Source organism: Phoenix dactylifera, unplaced genomic scaffold (assembly GCF_009389715.1).
Source record: "Phoenix dactylifera cultivar Barhee BC4 unplaced genomic scaffold, palm_55x_up_171113_PBpolish2nd_filt_p 002079F, whole genome shotgun sequence".
In the NCBI taxonomy this organism is placed as follows: Eukaryota; Viridiplantae; Streptophyta; class Magnoliopsida; order Arecales; family Arecaceae; genus Phoenix; species Phoenix dactylifera.
The window spans coordinates 17,474-39,971 of NW_024069353.1; the positions used below are offsets into that span (position 1 = coordinate 17,474).

The 22,498-nt window shown below is 42.4% G+C and overlaps 1 pseudogene; it reads right to left on the reverse strand.

Moving 5' to 3' along the window:
• Positions 1 to 2,074: 2,074 nt before the first annotated feature.
• Positions 2,075 to 11,547, reverse strand: LOC120109366 (annotated as a pseudogene).
• Between the last annotated feature and the right edge of the window lie 10,951 nt (positions 11,548 to 22,498).

Below are 22,498 nucleotides of genomic sequence, written 5' to 3' on the forward strand. Positions count from 1 at the left end.
AACAAAAAACCTAGAAAATATAAGCTTTTTCCATCAAGCTTAAGCATAAATGAATTGACACTTAGGCCCAAACTTTACCTAATGTTCAAATTCAAGCCGACCCAACTCTAAGGTGATTTTTGTGCAAAACTTTCCAACACAGGTCAGACCCATAATTATTCAGGCTTCTGGGTCTCAGGCATAAAGGCAAAATTATGCTTTAGGATCGAAACACGAAAGCATGCCCTAATTTGATTGACCGATTTCTTCAAGCCCTTGATAGCTCACATGCATTTAAACCTTTGACAAAAAAAAAAAAGGAAGAGCTTGGTGTAATATAGATCCCATTAGATCTAATAAAGACATAATGTTGATGCATCATTGAAAGGTAACAGCTCATAGAAGTTTAATTGGATGATCTATCAGATAAATTTAGCCTAGATGCTTCTTGAACTCGAATGCCCATTCCTAATGCTATATGAGGTCAATATGCTAGTGCATCAGATTTTTCCCTGCTTTTAAACTCGAAGCATGTTGTGTAGGTGAAGATAGGAGAACAAGTGTTGGAGAATGATTTGTGGCCATTGCTTTCGAGTAACGACTAAAGAGAAACAAACTTGCAACGCAGCTCACCACCTAAGGTATCAAATCCATCCTTTCTCTCAATTTCACTATCAACAAACCACATATATTCCCAAGTTTACATGGCAGCTCAAACCAAAAATATTTTCGTAGGGAGATCACAATGTCCTTTAAGAATCTCACGGACTTAGGTAATATAAGTGCAGGTAGGTCTCCCTTCCTTTCTCTGAAAAAAGGTAAAAGACTGGCATTTTGCATGGTTCATAATTATTTTCTATCAATGATTAGTCTTTCATATATGAATGGTTCATGTTTCTGTCAGCGTACGGTTATCCATGTTCTAGACACAATTTTGCCATGCTTTATAATCAATACAGCTTATATACAAACCACAGACTAAAACCAATCAGACTATCAAAATCAAGGGCTGGGAATAAAAATTTTGTCAGTGTCCTAATTTCTTATTCTTATACTCAGAAGTGGTCGACCACAATTTCCTCCACCATCAGTGTAGATCATATGTATAAGCAATCTTCCTCTGTAGCATGTTGTGCTCTTGATCAATTGACAGCCTGCTGCATTATTAACATAGCATATCATAATACGACTGTAGTATTTGAGTTGCTTTGATTAAAACTAAATGTCAGTAAATTATTTCCAATCTTTGTAGAGATAATATGGCAGACCAAATTTGATCCGTGAAGAGATGTATACCATACTTTAGAGTAAGCCCTAAAATGAATAGTTATTAGTTTTTTGATTGTCAAACAGGAACCTCAGATTGGCAAGAAAAACAACTACACCACTGAAGAGAAAATTATCATGTTGCTCGTTTGCTAGTTTGCAAGACCTGAACTAAGAAAGTTCGGACTCAAGAATAGCACAGATTTTTTTAACTGCATTCCTTCTAAGATAATAGAATTTCCCCGATGCTATCTAAGATTTTAGTCAGATCTAAATCTGATGTGATAACTAGGCATTAACAATATTTTTCTCCGATCATATTGTCAAGGTAAAAGTAATTAGATAGGATAGTTTGTACCCTGATAACGAGAGAACGAAATCAGGATAAATACCAATTCCTATTACGGGAATTGCCACATATGAAATTGAGCACAATTTTGCAAAGAAATACCCCTCTTGTTTCTCGAGAAAAGATGGAAAACATGCTCATAAGTATTATTATAATATTTGATCAGATCATTGAATCATTTATTTCTCTTGAAATTCCTGTTGGTACATTTGCAAATCCCAGTACACAAACTTCCACCCCACAAAGGGAGGAATAACTTCACTATAATTCTGAGCAAGCACCATCAGCTGTCGAAGATACATTGCGTCTGACTTCAGTTAGAAAAATACTCAACTGGTAAATGGACCATTTCAGATTCAGATAGAAAAGTTCATGTTGCCTGGGGGTCATATAACCCTTCATGCACCAATTAAAGCATTAACAGCATTCAGATGTCCAAACTGTGGGATGCTGGAGGTAGCACCTGCTGAGTTCCACATATAACGATAACTCGAGGCCGATTTTTTTTTCACTATTACTAGTTGATCGTTCCAAGTCGGAGAAAACAGTTTAAATTAAGTCCTTACGAGAATTATGATAATAACAATATCCAACACTTACCCCCTCCTCTTAAATATCAAGACAAGATAGAAGCTAAGCCCCTCACTCATATCTACATCCACAAATCTTCAAAAGAACACCCAAAACCAAATGTCATATCATCTCAAAACCATGAGGGTAGGGAGGCCCAACTGGAAGGAAGGTGCAGCATGGTGACATTACATTCTATCAGACATGATGGTGCTGCAGCTGCAACAGCCGGGAGTATGCCCCATCAGCCCGGGTCACCAGCTCCGTGTGGCTCCCCTGCTCCACAATACGCCCATCCTGCACCACTGCAATGGAGTCCACCCCTCGAATTGTGGAGAGGCGGTGCGCCACTAGGACGGTGGTCCGCCCTCTCATCAACCGCTCCAGAGCCTCCTGCAGAACACATTCTGACTCTGCATCCAATGCGCTCGTCGCCTCGTCCAAAAGCAGCACCGCTGGATTTTTGAGCACCGCCCTTGCGATTGCAATCCTCTGTTTCTGCCCACCGGATAGCTGCACCCCTCTCTCACCCACTGCCGTCTTGTACCCCTCAGGCAGTACACTCACAAATCCATGCACATTGGCAGCCCGTGCCGCCTCAATCACCTCCTCCTCGGTCGCCCTGTCCTTTCCATAGGCAATGTTCTCAAAAATGCTTGCAGCGAAGAGCACAGGCTCCTGCTGTACAAGTCCAATTTTGAGTCTCAAGGACTTCAAGTTCAGCCTCCGGATATCTTTGCCATCTACCATGACCTTCCCTGCAGTGGGATCATAGAACCGCTCAATAAGGCCAATGACAGTACTCTTCCCGGATCCGCTGGCCCCAACAAGAGCTTGGCTCTGGCCAGCACGGATTCTTAGGTTGAAGTCCTTGAAAATGGGCACGTCGGGCCGAGATGGATAAGCAAAATCGACATGCCTCAGCTCGATCTCGCCTCGAATGGAGTCGATAGGCTCAGCTTCAGGATCATCAGGGTCAATGCGGGTTCCCCGGTTGAGAATAGAGAAGATGGAGCGAATGGATTCACCACCTCGGATGATCTCTGGTGCAAGGCTGACAGTCTCAGCGACAGAGTTGGCAGTGATGACAAGGACAACAAAGACCTTGATGACCTTGGAGAAGGTGGAAGCACCAGAGCGGACAAGATGAGCACCATACCAGAGGACAAGAGCCTCCGAGGAATAGAGGGAAAGCTGGGACAGGCCGAAAAGAAGGCCAGATGTCTGGCTCCGACGGAGACTGCGACGCTGGGGAACTCGAAGCTCATGGTGAAAGAGCGAGAGGATCTTATCTTGTGCGTTGAAGGCTGCCACGGTGCGGATGTTGCTCACACCCTCCCCAGCAATCATGCTTGTCTTCGCATGGGCTTTTGCCGTGTCCCCTGCAAACCCCTTCAGTGAGAGTTGCTGACAACATCAAGAGAAACTGTCAGGATCCATAGAGGATACAAGCACTGGCACAACTTCATCATTCTGAAATAATTCAATTCGGAGAAAATAGATGTAATTCAGGGGAAAAAATGTGCCCATATTGCAGAAGTTCGGGAAGAACAAAGATAATTAATCATGTCTTGAGTTGCAAAGTTAATATTGAATTAAAAACCAAAGAGATGTATTATATACCACATGAAGAAAAGCACAGGAGAAATTGGCAACAAACAGCAGCGAATGCTGGCACCACCGACAACAATAGATCACTATTACTATGTAACCATAGGTGTCTCATGAGCGAGCCACGAACAACTCATAAACAACATGAACAATGCGAGAATTACGAAATAATTTATAAATAGTTTGATTTTAGCATTGGAGTATCAATTAGCTAATAAAGAGGAGGACAATATTTTGAGAATTCTGCAACAATATAATTGAATACCAAATGCTGAAGCCTAGCTTGGGGATTACTCTCTCATAAACAACATCTAGATTTTAAGTCCGCATGAGAAACAAAATGCTCAGTAATAATCATGGGAACAAATATCACTTGGGGGAAATGTCTCACTTCGTCCATTTTTACTCAATAAAAAAAAGAAGAACAAATATCCAACAACATTTCAATGTATTTGAATCTCTACTTAAACCAAAATATGTAGATTGTACTTCCAATAATCCATGGACAATTAAGAAATTTCTGAACTTCCCAGCATGGCCTATTTAATAAAGAGGCCATCTATGCATCAGTACAAAGAGATGCAGTCTTCCATGCAAGGTTGGCGGAACGAATCTGTGTTTTTTTTAAACCTTCGGATAAAGAGCATTAAAGGAAGCAAGAGCACAAAGGAGCAACCATGGGTTCCGGCATTAATTTTCCATACACAGTGGATAGTGAATCAAGATGATCAAATGATGAAAAACTAAGAGAGTTAAGCTCACCAGTGGGGTTATGGAATCACTCTCTCTCCATAAGAATCCAAAGGAGACAGAATTTTTTTTTTTTAAAAGGCGAAGTTCAGAGAGCATCACGAGCAAAAGAATCTCTCAATATCAGCATGCATTTTTTAATGCAGTGAGGAAAGGTTCAAAACAGGTTTGGAGCAGAAAAGAGTAAGTACTCCCTACTTTTTCTATAACTTTTTACCAGTCCCTGACAAAACAATTGAAGGGCGGCAGAGGGCTGCCATCGAGTGGCTCCAAATTTCCTGCAACTGCAAGAAAGACAGTTTGTACAAAGAACCTCGAGATATACATGGACAGCATACCCGAAAACAGGTTAATAAATGCGGGGGAGATTTCTACGCACTCTTTTATTTATTATATCATTGTATATATAGGTCAAAGAGAACAGCTTCTTGCCATAAATTAAAGAGCCAACAGCAGCTGCCAGGAAGCACGTGCTACGGTATACTTTGGCAGTATCGACTGTACAATTTGTCCATGCTTTCTTTATTATTCCCCCCATAACTCCTTTTATCTACTGCTGTTTCAATAGCGAGGGTCATTGGATTCCGGGAAAAGGAACAGATTGCCCGTATCCAACCCACTAGATTGAATACAAGCATATTAAAGGAGATTGATACGTAAGCCTATTTCCAACTCATTTACAATGTTACCGGCCAGATTAGTATGCTGATTGATCTCTGATTGTCGTGAAGACAACTTGTATATGCCTCAGCAAAGAAAATGAACCAGATTCACATTAAAAAAAAAAAAAGAAGAAGAAATGAACCACTAGCCAAATAATACGCATATTTTAGGCATTTTATTTTATTTCAGCTCTAGTTTCCAGTAAGGGAGGTGTCTCGGTAGTCATTAGAAAAATAGAGAATAGAGCAAACTACCTGTGCAAAGTTGGCGAGGACGAGAAGAGGAAAGGTGGCAAGAATGAGGAGAGCAACACGCCATTCAACAATGAAACCAACTATGAAGGATGTAAGGAGAGAAGTCATGTTCTGCAGGATCACGGAGATCCTCTCGGCGATCGCAGATTTCACGTCAGCTGCATCTGTAGCCAGTCGGGCGGCTAGAAGGCTGGAATTGTTCTCATCCTCGTCAAACCAGCCCACTTCGTTCCTTAGAATTGCTGCATAAAAAATGTAGTACTTTGATCATGATTTACTTTGACAATAAACTTGAGAAGAAAGCAGAATCAAAATCCGGCCATACCCGCAAGCATCATTCTCCTCACCCTGGTGGTGAGATTTTCCCCCATGATGCTGAAGAAGTAATGCTGTACCAGATAAGCAACAACAGCATAAAGCCCAGTGCCGATGTATATGAACACATACTCTCTTGTCTTTCTCTCCATTGCATTTGGGTCCCTATAGTAGAACACTTCAATCATATTGCTCATCACGATTGCAAATGTTGGGCCTATGAAACCAGAGAGTACAGATCCAATGGCACCCAAGATACTGTAAGGCCACTCTGGTGCATTTAGCTTCAGGAGCTTAAAAAAGTAACCGCGTGGTGCCGGATACTTGCGATCATTATCTGCATTAGAAACCATCTCTATTCGGCCATCTGCTCCAGTGCTGTACTGATAGCTCAAGTTTCTCAAACTTCCAGACCGAAGACTTAGAGATTTAGTGGAAAGTGAATGGCTCAGGCGTGAAGATCGGGATCTGCGAGTGGATGGGGCACCAAAGTCCCTGTTTCTTGCCATCTCCTGGAACCGAATAAGAGAGGCATAAGCTCCTGAGCTTCCCTTTGCAAGAAGCTCTTCATGGGTCCCAGTCTCAACAACTTGACCTTGCTGCATCACAGCTATCATATCAACGTTCTTTATAGTGGAGAGCCGGTGTGCAACAACTACAGTTGTTCTCCCAACCATGAGGCGGTCCAGGCTTCTTGAACGATGCTCTCAGAACCTAAATCCAGGGCGCTGGTGGCTTCATCAAGGAGGAGGATCTTGGGGTTCTTTAGCATGGCACGAGCAATAGCAATTCGCTGTTTCTGGCCACCAGATAGCTGTACTCCTCGTTCTCCTGCCTGGATTTGATAAAAATTTGTATTTAGAAGGGACAAATGAAAAACTTGTTTCCCTTCAAAGTACATAGAAAGATAACACTAGAAATTTGAAGATTAGCCATCTAAAATTCTAGAGAAAATAGCTGCAAATTATTAGAATGCTATGAAGATTTCTGTTTGATAATGATTCAAAATCTGGTTTATGTTTTACTTCCAACACACTGTCGCATTGACCTGTACAGAAAATAGAAGCTCCTAATGGCTTTGCAAGACAATTACTCATAGATCTCGTAAAATTAAAAGGGAAAACACCTTTTACCAAAGTAGAAGCTTGCCTTTTCTTTACAGCTGTTCAGGTGGACATGAATTTTGCAGGAATGGCAAGTGAGCATAACACAAAATACTGGCACGGATCATCTTGCAATCTGACCTTTGGGCTAAAGACGAACTTTAATTATTAAAGAAACAATATAATAGGATTATGTTCCACGCACAAAAAGAGAGAAAGAGAAGCAAAACCCATATGAAGCATATGATCAGGATCTGTAATATGCTTCGCACAAAAGGAGTTTAAGCAAAGATAAAGTTAGCAGAGCGCAAAATCAATGAACATTAGTTTCAGGGGATGGTTTTGGATAGATTACTATGGCAAACAAAATACCCACGTTGGCAAACAACTCTAGGCATAGGATCCTTACTTACAGTTATTATTCTTACAATTATTATACTAAGTAGCTAACCTTGATAAAGAGCTCAAACTCACCTGGGTGTTGTAGCCATTCGGAAGCAGAGAAATGAAGCTATGAGCATTAGCTGCCGATGCAGCAGCTTCAACTTCAGCAATTGTGGCATCAGGCTTTCCATAGAGTATGTTCTCAAGTATTGTTGTTGCAAAAAGTGCAGGTTCTTGGTTCACCAAACCAATTTGATCTCTCAACCATTTCAGTTGTAATGTCTTTATATCCACATTATCCAGCAGAACCTGCCCTGCAACAGCAATGCAAGGAAAGAATTAATTCAAGCCAGGCTAACATAGATGACTAACACCATATAGATGCCTTGGTGACAATGAGCTTAAGGTCTAAATTACCCTGGTTAGGATCGTAGAACCTTTCAATCAGAGCCACAACAGTACTCTTTCCAGACCCACTACCTCCGACAACTGCAGCTGTCTTCCCAGCAGGAAAGAAAAGCGAGAAATCTCGGAAAATAATGACATCAGGTCTTGATGGGTAGCTAAAAGTAACATCTTTGAACTCTATGTTTCCATGGACCTCAGGCAAACATTTCCCATCGGAGGGATCTTGAATAATAGAGGGTCTCTGCCGAATGATCTCCATCAGCTTGTATCCAGCAATCTTCCCTTTGCTAAAGGCTCCAAGATTTGAAAATGCTTGGCCTAGACTCCTGCATAACCGTACACGTAAAAATATGAACAAAAAGAATGGCATGCATTAGTTTTGTATGAAGGCATAATTCATACCAACAAACCTCTGTTACTGATACTTGCTGGTAATGCTCAATAAATGCACCAGGCAAATGATAAAACATATAATCAGTAAGTAACCAAACTGGTGATAGTGAAATCCTGCAATTCTCTTCCTTCAACTATGAATCGCTACCAATAGTTATGACACTATGAAAATGAAATAAATTCTAAACTGAATTTAGTCATAAAAAGCTGACAATTAAGGAGTAGGAACTCACATCCCACCAACAATGGCAGAAAATATGGCTGTAAAAGCTTTTCCACCATCAGTCTGTCCATTTCTGATGAAGACACCGGCGTACCAGAACACCAAGGCCCATGACATGCATGCAATCCCATATGTACACCCAATTCCCAAACCTTTTGCCATCCCTGCTTTGTACCCAAGCTTCAGCGTGTTCTGAATTGCTTCTGAGTAGGAATTGAGGGCTTTGCTCTCTCCAACAAATGAATATACAGTTCGCACTTGTGCAATTGCCTAAGAGAAGTTATCAAAAGGAGGATTCAAACAACTATGTGATAAAATCCAGAACTCAGATGCCAACTAAAAAATATTAGTAACCTAAAAAGCAGACGGCACATCCGATAATAACAATATGCATGACAAGCACAAACAGCATGAATGTAGCAACTAAAACAATAGGAGCTAGGCTGCTGGCTAATAAGAACTTCTAAACTAGTACAATTTCTGACTCCAATTATAATCCAACATAAATTGATTCCCTAGGCCTGGAAAAAAGATTTATGAGGTGAGTCATGTACAGTAAGCAAGCACATGCTTATAGTTTGACATGCAATTTACTCATCATGAGGGTGCACTGTTCCATTTTATGAGAGAAAAGTGTCTACTGTTCCCTAACGAAGCTATATCATTTAAAGAGTAAAAAGGTATGGGATTCTACAATTTCTGAAACTACTTTAACATTGCACTGTGACACAACAATTGGGCAATCCGCAAAGCATTGTGCAAGAAAATGTTTAAGCACACAGAATGCTATTTTTCCTTATTTTCTGGTTCCTTTTTTATATTTCAAACTAATAACATTGTCTAACGTAGTATCCAAAAGCCATCATGGACCGGCTCCATATCTATCACAATGATAGTCCAACAACTGAACAGATTTAGACCTTTCATCCAAAAGAAATCTACCAACTCGATGACCCATAACATCATGCATTGCGCAGCAACTGCATGATAACAAGCGGACAACTGCAAACCAGCCCTAAACCCTGGGTAATCCACCACCCTCCACATAGACCAGCCAAAATGCACCTAACGCACCTCTCGACCGCGGTGGGCCCACAACCTTCACTGGGCTGAAGCTGACCACACAGAATAACATGACAGGCCCACTCTAATCAAGACTGGGACAGGTGCCATCGCTGAGCCGAATCAACGGCTAGATTCAAAAAAGATGTTTGCTACTAGAATCATAGAGATCAAATACAATTCAAGCATCAATTGGAAGTGGGGATGGAGGTACGTACGGTCCGGCATTATCTTTTCGGACTTCATGAGATATGAATAATTTTGTGTTCAACGTTTGCACCAATCGGAGAAGCAACAAAAGAAACAATCTCTATCAAGCGTTAACGCCATCAAGAAAAGGCCCTATAGCATTCATCATACACACACGTCTACATCCACGAGGCCACGACAACGACCCTCTCTGCTTCTCCTAAATCGGCCACTGTAGCTTATAAAGCCCATCAAATATTTCCCAGGTTTAAAGCACGGTAAAAGTGAGAAGCTTTTGGATGTATATGGTCACCACCTCGTGATGGTTAGTTGATTACCTGCTCTGCGATGATACCGGCATTGGCATAGGATTCCCGGCCCTTGGAGGTCAGGCCGGTGAGAGTGTAGGCGTAGAGGCCGCCGGCGAAGGCGATGCCAGGGATCACAGCCACGCTGAGGAGCGCTAGCCTCCAGGCGGAGATGAAGCCCACCACGAGCCCGGCCAGGAAAGTTGACAGGTAGTGGATAAAGTTACCGACCTGTCATCGAAGGCCCAGTTTAGCTGACGAGTATGAGCGTGCGCTAACGTGAGCCGGGGGAGGTGAGTGGAGTCGGAGTGGTGACGTTACCTTCTCGCTAATGGCGTCCTGAACCAGAAGGGTGTCGGTGGAGACGCTGAAGACGATGTCCCCCGTCCGGGCGTCGGTGTCGAAGAATCCGACGTCTTGCTTCAGAACTGCTTCCAGGTATCGCCGTCGAAACGTACCCACCTGCCTCTCTCCGGTGTACATCCAGCACGCGATCTCTGTTCATCATATAAACAAGACACGGTAAGCTCATCGGAGAGTGACCGGATCTCGCCACGAAGCCGGAAACCAAACGGCGAAGTCGAGGAGACATTCTTAACGGTAACCGTGAGATCAGTTTAACGGCTGTCAATGCTCCGAGGCCAAATAAATCAGGATAAATTAAGGAATAAAAGAGCGCGACGTTTTCGTTCCCGGCCCACGAAGTAAGACGACAGCGACCGCGGATACCGAAGGGAGGGGTAAGAGAGGAGGAGGATGCTACCATCCAGACGCGCGTACACAAAGTTCTATGCGGACGCAGAAGCCAGGCTCGTCCACTTTGTTCGTCGGCGCCCTGCGAAGCGACGCGCCGGAGTGGGGGCGTCGCTGGACGGCCGAGATATGTTGTCCGCATAGATTTTCTATGCGGTAACGCCGGAAGACAACGTCCATAGGAGTTGACGGACCGCCGGAGGAGGGGAAGAGTGAAAAAAAAGGCACCCTTTTCTCGTCTTACCTCACGGCCGGTGTCCCGATCGGAATCAATACTAACAACAATGGTAATTTAAATCAACTTAGGAGGGAAATAAAAGGAGAGGCAAAGAGACTCACCGGCATAGGAGGATACGCACACAACGAGCCCGAGATAGATGAAGTAGAGAGCATACTGAAAAAAATAGCAATAAATCATTTTAAAAATAATAAAGAAAATAGAGAAAGTATGGAGAGATCTAAAGAGGAGAGGAGAGAGGGAGAGAGAGGCGGTGACCGGACCTTGGAGACCTCGTTGGTCATCGTGCCGAGATCCGCCTGGTTCTTGCCGAATCCGTTGACGAGATCGCCGAATAGTAGGAAGAAAACCGGCATCGCCGATCCGTGGACCACCGCGCCGAGACTCCCCGCCCCCATAAGAGCCAGATCGTAGCGGTCCGCGAACGTGAACAACTCGTAGAACGCCACGCTCTGCTCCTGCCTCTTCTTCTCCCCCTCCCCCATCCCGGTCTTCCCCTCCCCCGCCTCCGCCATCCCCCTCAACCGCAGATCCCGCCGGAACTCTCTCCAACGCCGCCGCGGTCGCCTTCTACGCTGCAAAAGCCCGGGTCGGAGCACCACCTTCCGCAATGAGAGCTAGGTCCCAAGCTTTCTTTCTCTAAACTCTCTCACTTTCTCTCTCTAGAATGACATTTAGGCTAGTTAAGTGTGTCGGCTTTTCAGTGGGAGAGTCGGAGACGAGTCTTCGTTTTGAAAGAAAAAAGACGGGAGTCCGTGAGAGAGAAGCACTGATATAGGGGCTTGAGGTGTCCTGTCACTCGAAGTGAGATTATCTATAATTAACCGGAGTTGTTAGCTGCTGGGGTGACGAAGGGATGGGGGGAGTGTGGAGGGTGGTGACGCTTTATCTTGCACGGAAGTGATGGGAATCCAGAGACGGGGAATTGGAGTGGAGGAGGGGAAACTAACCGGGGTTTGACGGAATCTAGTTGGTCTCGGAAATGGAAATGACGGAAACGGGAAAGTGCGGAAAAGGTTTTCGTAAATGGAAATCCGGCCTGGACCCAGTTCTGCACCCTCGAACTCGACCTCTTGGAGAGGAAATAAAGACCTTCTTTATTCGGTCAAGTTTTTGACTGGAAATTCTTGAGGAAAAATACGGGTTGCATTGGATGCTATTTGAAGATGTATGTAGCCGAAAGTTCGTAATGTGATGAAATACATTGTAACAGAAAACCACTCATGATAAAGGTAGAGCTTATATCATTTGATCATGTCACTGTACATAAAGTAAAGTATATATTGATAATTATCAAAAAAAATTATTTTATATCTATGGTATTGTTGGGGGGGAAAATGGACCACCCCACAAAGCAAAGACTGAGCTCATGCAGGCCGAGCTCATGCAAACTGAGCTCACGCAGACCGAGTTCAGAAAACCGAGCTCATGCAGGCCGAACTCACGCAGGCCGAGCTCCGACCGAGCTCATGCAGGCCGAGCTCATGCAGGCCAAGCCCAGCAGACCGAGCTTAGAAGGCGAGCTCATGCAGACCGAGTTCATGCAGACCTAGCTCATGCAGGCCGAGCCCAGAAGACCGAGCTCGTCATCCATATGCTGCGGCCACGCCCTGCAGCAGTCTCACTGTACCATGCTTTGCTTGCCGGCCACGCCACACACATCAACCAGGGACCATACCCTGCTACGACTGTCAACAATTAATGCGCATGGTCTCCATGGATCTCCAGCTTATTTAAAATCTCAGGCCATCCACGGCAACTCATCGACTCACCTCAACTATGTCCGGTCACCCACAACAACTCATTGGCTTCAGTCCCGTCCTCCACGGCAACGCATTAATTCAGATGACCACACTCAATCATGACGGTAACTCATTTAATTCGTCCGGTCATATCACAGGTAACCCTGTATCCCTCCTACAAAAGGGGAACTTCTTCCTCTTTAAAGGGGGATTATTCTTTTTGATCCTGACTTCTAAACTCCAATATACAACTCATCTCCTTCTCCAAATAAAGCCCCCCTCTGACTTAAGCATCGGAGGGCCAGCGCCGGAAGCCCGGCCACTGGCTTTTTGAAGGTCCTCCAGAGGATGCAGCCCGCCGACGCACCATAAGCACCAGAGCTTCTCCTTCTCGGCCAGTGGTCACCCCTGGGTCCAATTTCTAGCAACAGTTGGCGCTAGAGGAAGGACCCCGAGTCGTGATCATCAGACTAAGGAGCGGAGGAGTCTCTAACGCCTTCCGACATCATGCTCCAAGCCCCGGATGTTCAATCCAGAATCTACCACCAAGACCTCCGGTAGAACAAGTTCCACAAGTCCAACCCGAGCAGTTCGACGCGCCGGTGTAGCAAGCCCAACGCTAGCCATTGCAGTCCAAAGCCTGCAACAAGTGGAGGCCCCTTTTGTGCCGCCTCCACGGGTTCACATTAAGCGGAGGAAGAAACTTTCACCCGAGCCATCTCAAATCAGGAACGGCTCCCGTTGCAACGACGTGGGATGTGGGGGCAACCAGTAAGAAGTAGTAGCCCGAGTCTCACGTCAACGAGTTGGAGGGGAAGAGAAATAAAAGCTGAAGCCTGGAGGAGGAGAGTTATGGAGTTTCAAAATGGGATTGTAAGCCTCTGTGCAAAGGGTACAGTCCCATTTAATCTCATTGCCCTTCAAACTCTTCTGTCTTCCTACAGCAAGTAAGAAACCAGCATGTACTTCCTCCTCATGGGTGCAAGACCTCACGATAGCGCTCGCGACGTCGCTTTCCTGCAGAGCGTAGCCATCACCGAAGCTCCCACAAGTTCAGAAGGACTTCGGCAGGCACGACCTCAGAAAGCTGAGCGTCAGAGCCCCCCACCCCCCGCGCAGAGGCATATCGCTAAGCGAACTCTATGCGGGGGACAAAACCGTAAGGGTGGTGCCTCCGCAGAGGCAACATCGCTAAGTGAACTCTGTGCGAGCTCCCATTCTCCAAAGCGGACAATACCACTCGTTCTGAGTTGAGCTGCTCCAGCACTCTCTCATTCGAGAGGGGGCCCCCGCAGAGGCATATCACTAAGCGAACTCTGTGCGGAGGACAAAACTGTGAGGGGTGGCACCTCCGCAGAGACATATCGTTAAGCGAACTCTGCGCGAGCTCCCGATCTCTAAAGCGGACAATACCACTCGCTCTGAGCTGAGCTGCTCCAGCACTCTCTCATTCGATAGGGCCCCCCGCAGATGCATATCGCTAAGCAAACTCTGTGCGGGGGACAAAATCGTGAGGGGTGGCGCCCCCGCAGAGGCATATCGCTGAGCGAACTTTATGCGGGGGACAAAATCGTGAGGGGTGGCGCCTTCACAGAGGCATATCGCTAAGCGAACTCTGTGCGAGCTCTCAATCCCCAAAGCGAACAATACCACTCGCCTCTGAGTTGAGCTGCCCCGCTGCGTCGACCGCGAGCCCAAGAGCTCCCTCGACCTCGGGTACATATCCAATGACGTCCCTCGAGCTGGGCTCGGAACGCCCTGCTGAATCGACCACAAGCTAAAGAAGGCCGCTGAAATTGACCTCGGAGCAGAGCCGCTTAGCTCGGCTCGGACAGCTCGATCTGAGACACTTAGCTCCAGCTACGGTATACCCTACTTAGCACATACATCTCCGTAGATATTTGGCTATATTATAGGACAATCAACGACGGGACTACTTCCTTAGCTCGAGCCAAAAAGCAGCTCGAACTCGGAAGTCAGAGAGTAATGTTGGGGGAAAAATGGACCACCCCACAAAGCAAGACTGAGCTCTTGCAGGCCGAGCTCATGAAGACCGAACTCATGTAGGCCGAGCTCATGCAAACCGAGCTCAGAAGACCGAGCTCACGCAGACCAAACTCACGCAGGCCGAGCTCATGAAGGCCGAGCCCAGAAGACCGAGCTCATGCAGACCAAGCTCATGCAGGCCGAGCTCATACAAACCGAGCCCAAAAGACCAAGCTCGTTGTCCACATGCTGCAGCCACGCCCTGCAGCAGTCTCACCGTACCATACTTTGCTTGGCGGCCACGCTACGACACATCAACCAAGGACCATACCCTGCTACGACTGTCAACAATTAATGCACATGGTCTCCACGGATCTCCGCATATTCAAAATCTCAGACCATCTACGGCAACTCATCGACTCACTCAACTACGTCCGATCACCCACAACAACTTATTGGCTCAAGTCCTGTCCTCCACGGTAACGCATTAATTCAGATGACCACACTCAATCATGACGGTAACTCATTTAATTCGTCCGGTCACATCACAGGTAACTCTGTATCCCTCCTACAAAAGGGAAACTTCTTCCTCTTTAAAGGGGGTTCTTCTTCTTGATTCTGACTTCTAGACTCCGATATACAACTTATCTCCTTCTCCAAATAAGCTTTCCTCTGACTTAAGCATCGGAGGGCCGACGCCGGAAGCTCCGACCACCAGCTTTTTACAGGTCCCCCGAAGGACGCAGCCCGCCGATGCACCATAAGCACCGGAGCTCCTCATTCTCGGCAAGTGGTCACCCTCGGGGCTTCCGGCGGGCTTTAAGGTCAAAGTTTATGATAACAATTATTGCAATAAGTTTTCATGCAAAAATGATTATTATTAGTCGTTAGTTTATTATGTAGCTTCTATACCTAAATAATAACTATAATTTTATATATTTAGTGTTTATCAGTATTTTCAATTCAATTCCTTATTTTAGTTGAATAAAAAATGGTCAGCAAAAAATAGTAGATGTACAGAAGATGCAACATTATAATGATTAGTATTTTATCCTAAAATAATCCAAATACAAATCAAAACAAGTAAATAATTTTTTTAACATAAAATAATAACTTAGAAGGGAGTTTATCATTTGATGTGGATATTAGAAATGTTCTTATAAGTGGAACAATAATTCAACGTGCCTAATGTAAAAATTACTTTTTTTTTGTAACAAAGAGTTGCTTTTTAGATATAGAAACTTTGTAGCAGATACAATGATTGTACCTTTTTTATTATAATATGGTATTTATAGGTAATAATCAATAGTGCATTCATTGTATCTACTATAGTGGAAGCAATAAATATTTTTAAAATAAAACATAAATTTTTATGTAAATGAAAATAATAAATGGCAGAGGAAGGATTTGAACTTTTAACCTCATCATCAAATATGGAATAAGGAGAAATTAGGAAAGGAAAAACAGCCAACAATAAAAAGGTTGAAAAAATATTCAAGAATCCAATATAAGCATGTGTTTAGTTCCACATCGGCTATACAATGAGTAGATCTTGGATACTATATAAAATCAAAAAATTCAAATAATACCTGACAGCTATCTTTTTTAGATAATATCTAATGATTGTAACATATTATCAAAGCAGATTCAGCGCATGACCTATGTAAAGTAAGAGACACGGAAGTATAGTTTTATTAGCATTGATAACATGCTGATGATGATGCTTATAATTAGAAAGAATTTAATTTGAACTTTTAATCTGATGATGATATTGAAGTTTAAAATGGGAGGAGCATGAGTGTGGATATATATTAGTCCTGAATAAATTTTAAATATTTATATAGATTAAAAAATTTAAATAATATCTTTTGACTAATTTTTTTTATAAAATTTTGGGTTCTGACATCATTTTATCTACATCACTCATCATTTAAGATCACGAGATACGCTGAAGATATCGAGTGTAAGGGGATGCAGTGGATATTTATGTTGCTTTTGACCATGACCTGGGCTTCCGTAGATCCTAAGGAGGCGGAGGAAAACGGTGTACATTATTTATGTCTATCTAACATTGAAGAACGAAATGCGATTTGGATTCACCCGAGAGGACCGGAGAAAGCGTTTCACGAGGCCATGCCAGGAGACGCGGCGACGTATTCCTTTGGACGGTCGCGGAACCCAATTTTGGGACCAACCAGTGGCTGATCGGAGCAATAGACATTAAGAGATTTATTTTGGGAACAATTTGGACAAATCACTGTGGACCCCGAGTCCAAACGGTTGGCAGAGTTGGGGCCAGATCAGGGGCGGGAGTATCTCAGCTGTCCCACTGCGATGGAAAGTGAGACAGAATCATCAAGGATATCACGTGGGCGGGGAACTTTTATAACGGCCGTTATCTGGCTCTTATATGATAGCTAAGTGGCAAGCCGTGAGAGCCTCGTGAACTTAATTTTTTATTCAGTAAATCAATTTTTTTAATTTTATAATGGCAATGGCAATTATAATGGAAAGGGTTTATTTTGGGATATCCATAACAAATTTTTGCAAACCAATGTAATAGGAAACTAGATATTCTCAATCTAGGAAAGATTAGCACGCCACATCTACTGTCGTCTAGCTCTCTAATAAAAATTTTCCAAAAAAAAACCATGGCTAGATACTGAGTGATAATGATATATAGCTTGCCGTCTTCCTACCTTTTCCTACTCTTTTAAAATAAATTTTATTTTTGAGAAATCTATATAATATAAGTAAAAATTAATCCTTTCAACGAAGATTTGTATATAATATTGGCTACTACATTAACAAACATTGCCAAGTGTATATAGTAAAATCCTGCAAATTATTCAACAAATTTTTTTTAAGATAAAGTGGTCTATTAAGCTTTTATAGAAAAATTCTATATACGAGTGTTTCCAAAAAAAAAAAAAAACTCAAAATAAACTTTGTTTTCTGTGCCGCATATATTGAAGAGAGTCTATTTATAGTAAAAATAAAACTTTAATTGAATGACTTTTAAAACTTTTTAAATTAGCAAAAAAAAATAAAGTAAAGCTATTTATTGTTTTTTCTTAGATAATTCCATACATGGATGTTTCAGAAAATTAACAAGCTTCAAATGCCTCCCTCTTTTATGCCACAAAGAGTGAGTATATATTTATTCAGAATAATAAATAAAATTTTAATTTAAAGAACTTCTGAAAATTCATACAATAGCCTTGCAAACTTAATTTGGCTATAACAAAATATGCAACGAAGCTTCTCTAAAAACCCTTTAGTATTGTTTTTATTTTTATATTTTTATAAATCAAAAAGAAAAATAAATTGAACTATACAGAATATACAAGAAAGCTTCTCTTCTTCTTTAAATTGTTTTCAAGTCAAGCTTCTTTTTTTTTTGGTTGTAAATCAGCCGATCTTTTGATAGCAAACATTGTTCACTTTAAAGCAATAAATAGTAAAAATCTCATAAAATTCTCTCTTCTGCTCACTTAATTTATAAAAAATAAAAATATGAAAACAACAAACAAATTTTGAATTAGTAAAAATATTTCCTATTCTATTTAAAAAGTTATATACCCGTTGATGAAATATCCAAGCACTCTCCCTGATAATGCCTAATCAGCAACGTGTCAATAACAAATTACTAAATAAAATGAGGTCAGTGCAATAAGTCATATCAATAAACGTAGTTCAAGGAGATAACCATGGGCTTACGTTTGATGGATAATTTGTCCTATTTTCCATTTAAGACTTAAGATTTGACACATCACCAAATAATTTGGAAAACCGTTTGAGAGCAGCCAGTCAAGTTATCCCAAGGAACATTCAAAGAAGAATACCATCAGTGACATCTAGATAGTTACTCATTTGGGACCATTTTTCTAGAGCGATTGCTTTAGATGTCCTGACAGTGTTCGACCATTTTAAATTGCAGGCGTGCGAAGAGTAGCTTTCGAAAAAGTGAAATTGCTTTTCACCAAAAAAAAAAAAAAAGTGAATTGCAGGGGGAAAAAAATCTATTTTATAATCAAGTTTTCAAAGTTTTTTTTTTTTGCTAAAAGTTTCAAAGTGTTCGAAAAGTAGTCCTCCGACTCACAACTAACCAATGTCATTAGCCCATCATTTTAAATGATAAAAATAGCCCTCACCCTCTTCAACCTTCCTCAATAAAATCAAGAAGATTGTGGTTTCATAAAAGTCATTATTAGCACAAAAAGAAGGACAAAACCTGAAGAAAAAAAAAGGAATAGAGATTAAGAAATTTCCATCGAAAAAGAGGAGAAGAAGAAGAACAAAGGAAGGGAGCCAAGAGAAGGATAAAGGTCGGGTATGGGAGCAGGCCGACACGCTGCTTGAGGGAGGAGAAGAGGGCCTGGGTGGAGAACTCGCAGGCTGGGGAAGATGAAGCCATTCTCCTTCGGAAGGGCGAAGGCCAAGTAACTCTCCGCGGAATGATTCACGTTTGTGCAGATCTTGCCGGTGGCTGGATGCATGGCAGTCGGGCCATGGACTTCACATGGCCGGAGGTGGTTGGATGACGCCCATGCCTCGCGGTTGGGGGATGACCTCGCCTTGGCGTCCCTATCCCGCATCCGCATTCTGAGGGAGTTAGTTGCTATCGGATCCCGAGCCGAGTAAGACCACCGAAGGAGAGGAGAAGGTAGAGGGCTTGGAGGGTACCAAGGAGGCGATCGATCGAGGAGATAAGGAATAGATGGGCGTCGTTTTATGGTGATGGTGGTGGATTGGCCATGGACGGCAATGGTGGTTGCGATAGACTTGCAGAGAAAGACAAAGGTGGGGGAGGAGGAAGGGCGAGGTTGACCAGCACCTCTTTTTTTCAGCAGAAAGAAAAATTAATAGAGGAGGTCCCTCCCTCGTCTCAATTTGCGACAGCTCTAGACGACGGCAACCCAAACAATCGCTGCCATGGCTTTGGCCTGGGCTAGCTACCAGTGGTGGAGTCGAGGAGGCGGAGAGGGATGGCACCACCTCTAGGCATGCAGCTTGAGGTGGCGGACCGGAGTTCTAAGAGGGCGTTGGTGAGGTGGAGGAGGTTGGCATCGATGACGGGGGTTGGGACTTGGGAGAAAGGTGGTGGAGGACGAGGGTCAGGGAGCGTCTACGTACGGGAGGGAACCACCGCTCGCTTTGAGAGATGTGCAAGCATATGAATGAACATCGATCGCTTTGAGATCTGTGTTGGCGGATGGATCGACCCTGGTCACAAGGAAAAACATTTTAGTTACACGAGGAGCAATTTGGTCTAATGGAGACTAAATATAGACGGAGCTACAATTAAAAAGAGATAACATAATCTTTTCATACAAAATTAATTATGAAGTGACCTTAGGCGTTGCATGTCAAGCTTTTAGAAAATTGATTCAAATAAAATCTTGAACGCATGCAGCACTATTTGACATGAGATGTTTAATCATTCCTGTTCCATCTATATATATGTTACTTTTCCAACTTTCCATAATCAATAGTCCATCACATCCCATAACAACAATGCAATGCAAATGGATATGCTATTATTTTTCGTAAAAAAAGGTATATGACTCATTTAAGCAGACCATGCATATGAGATATCAAAATAGGGATCTAAGCCCTAAAAAATAACCTTATCCTAGGGTTTTAACGCATTCATTGACTCCTAAATTTTGACGTCGTAGATATCTAATTGCTTTTTTACAACAATTAAAGGTCATGTGCCTAAACATCTTGATGGACCTGCAAGTATTTATAGTTATTGACTCAAGCTACAAGCTTTCAAGCTGCTCAGACTTTATCTTTTCAGGAGCTTAATATAAGGCACTAACAATTACCCAAAGTTTCAAAGTATCATCTCACTGCCTAAAAGCAGGTCCTCTCACTGGGGGATCAGGTGTCAAGAAATCTTCGAGTCTTTAAGTCCCAAGGTTCTTAAAAAAGTATATATATTACATCTAGCTACTTATAGCCCAAAGGGTTGTTTCCTTTGTCATTTATTTTTTCAAGTCATTGGTTGAATGATTAGCCATTGTGGGGAGCAAGATCGCGAGAATAAATAAAGCTGAATTACTTTTGCAGGGCTGGCTAACTTCATGCATGCTCAAGTGCTCGATTAATTAAAAGCTCAACCACTTCATGACACACTCGAAAAAAAAGGTCAATATAAATCTCTAGGTACACATGCCCCCCATTTAAAAACTGCAGTTCAATCACTAGGTTATTAAATATTAACAGAGAGTATTTTGGGGACACTTAACCCAATGTTATGACCTAATACATCATTTTTGCCCCTGTGCATTCAAAATTACAGCCTACCACGAGATTCTTAATTATCAACTCAGGAGCTCTTCAAGGATGAGCTAATTCTAGGTCAAAGCACCAAGTGATGTCAAGTTGGATGTGAACCAAACTAAAAGCAGATGCTTCGAGTCTGGACTAGTTAGAATCCAAGGCATCAATCAGATAAAGTTAGTTTATCAATTCTCATAGAAATCCACGTGAATTGAAAATCTTCTCCTTTCATCTTATGTCTATTAACAATATATTATAGTCCTTTCCTTGTTAGCCTCTAAATTAAAAAAAAAATAAACTAGGTTTTTAGGGCTTCAAAAAATACAACTTTGAATTTTTCAGGGCTTATATTGTTAGCATAATTTTAAGAATCACGTAACAACATGTATCAACCCCATATTATTGTTGGCACTTAGCATGATCTTATATTAGCTCTATAGTATATTAATTGTATAGAGTCCGTACACGAGTAATATAACTCTGAGATGTACTAATACGATGGAATAGAGAAATAAAATCATTTTTCCTCTTTTTTATTTTATTTTTCTCTTCTTTCACAAATATTTTATATATATCATGGTCCCCTCTCGATAAATTAGATATTTCTATTGCTTGCTCGTATATTTTTATGAGCAACAATATCCTTGTTGAGCTGGAATGAAACACAATTGACATCCAATCAAATTGTAAGTTTTTAATGTCCAAATGTAGCACAACCAAGCAAGGACAACAAGCCATCCAAGGACCAATGACATGAATCCAAACCTAAATGCTCGACCAGATCCAAGCCAACCTATTTTAATCTGCCATAGAACCTAATCCAATGTGTGTCTCCATTTTTGGTGGTCTTGGTTCTCTTTGGCTGTGGGTCCACCACCTCAAGCCATCCTAAGTTATTGCACGTGTGGAGCCACCAACATAGAGAGCCCTAAACAACTCATTTCCGAGGCCATGGTGTGTCCCCAAAAACGCATACAACTCATCCCCTTCCTAAGAGAAATTAGGCCTTAATTAAGGGGTGAGGCCATTTTAGTATGTTGTGATTGGATGCTTTTCCGGGGCTCATACATGATATGCCCTCCCCACCCACCTAACATGGAGATGACAAAGTGGCAAAACAAAGTACAATTGTTTTGCTGCCTATTCTCCCGACAACTTTCTTCTTATAGGAATGGAATCGATCCCTTCACCAACCACTATCAATATCTAATCTTCTTCTAATAATGCATACCTCATATCGATTTCTACAATAACTCTGTCACCAGAAAAGTTTGTTGGTAATCAGGGCTTTGATATTTCTTTTAGGGCATATGGATATATGACGTACGATAAGATGCGATAGATTTAGATTACAAATGACCAAAGATCGAGTTTATATAGCTTTTTTTTGGAAGTGGAAGCTTATATATTGCTAAAAATGGTGGAAGCTTATGAAATTCTATGAGACTATAATGCTAGATATACGAATTGATCGTGTAATTATCGAGACGCGAACCTAGAATTTGCTTTTGTATTCATCTATTCCTAGGGTGGTCTTGTTTGTTGGAAAATAGGTCTAGAAGAGTGTGGAAAGGAAGTGGAAGAAAGAAAGTATTATAAAGAATGAATTTAATTAGGCAAGGCATACTAATTAGAGTGCTTTTTTAAATAGTGATTTTTAG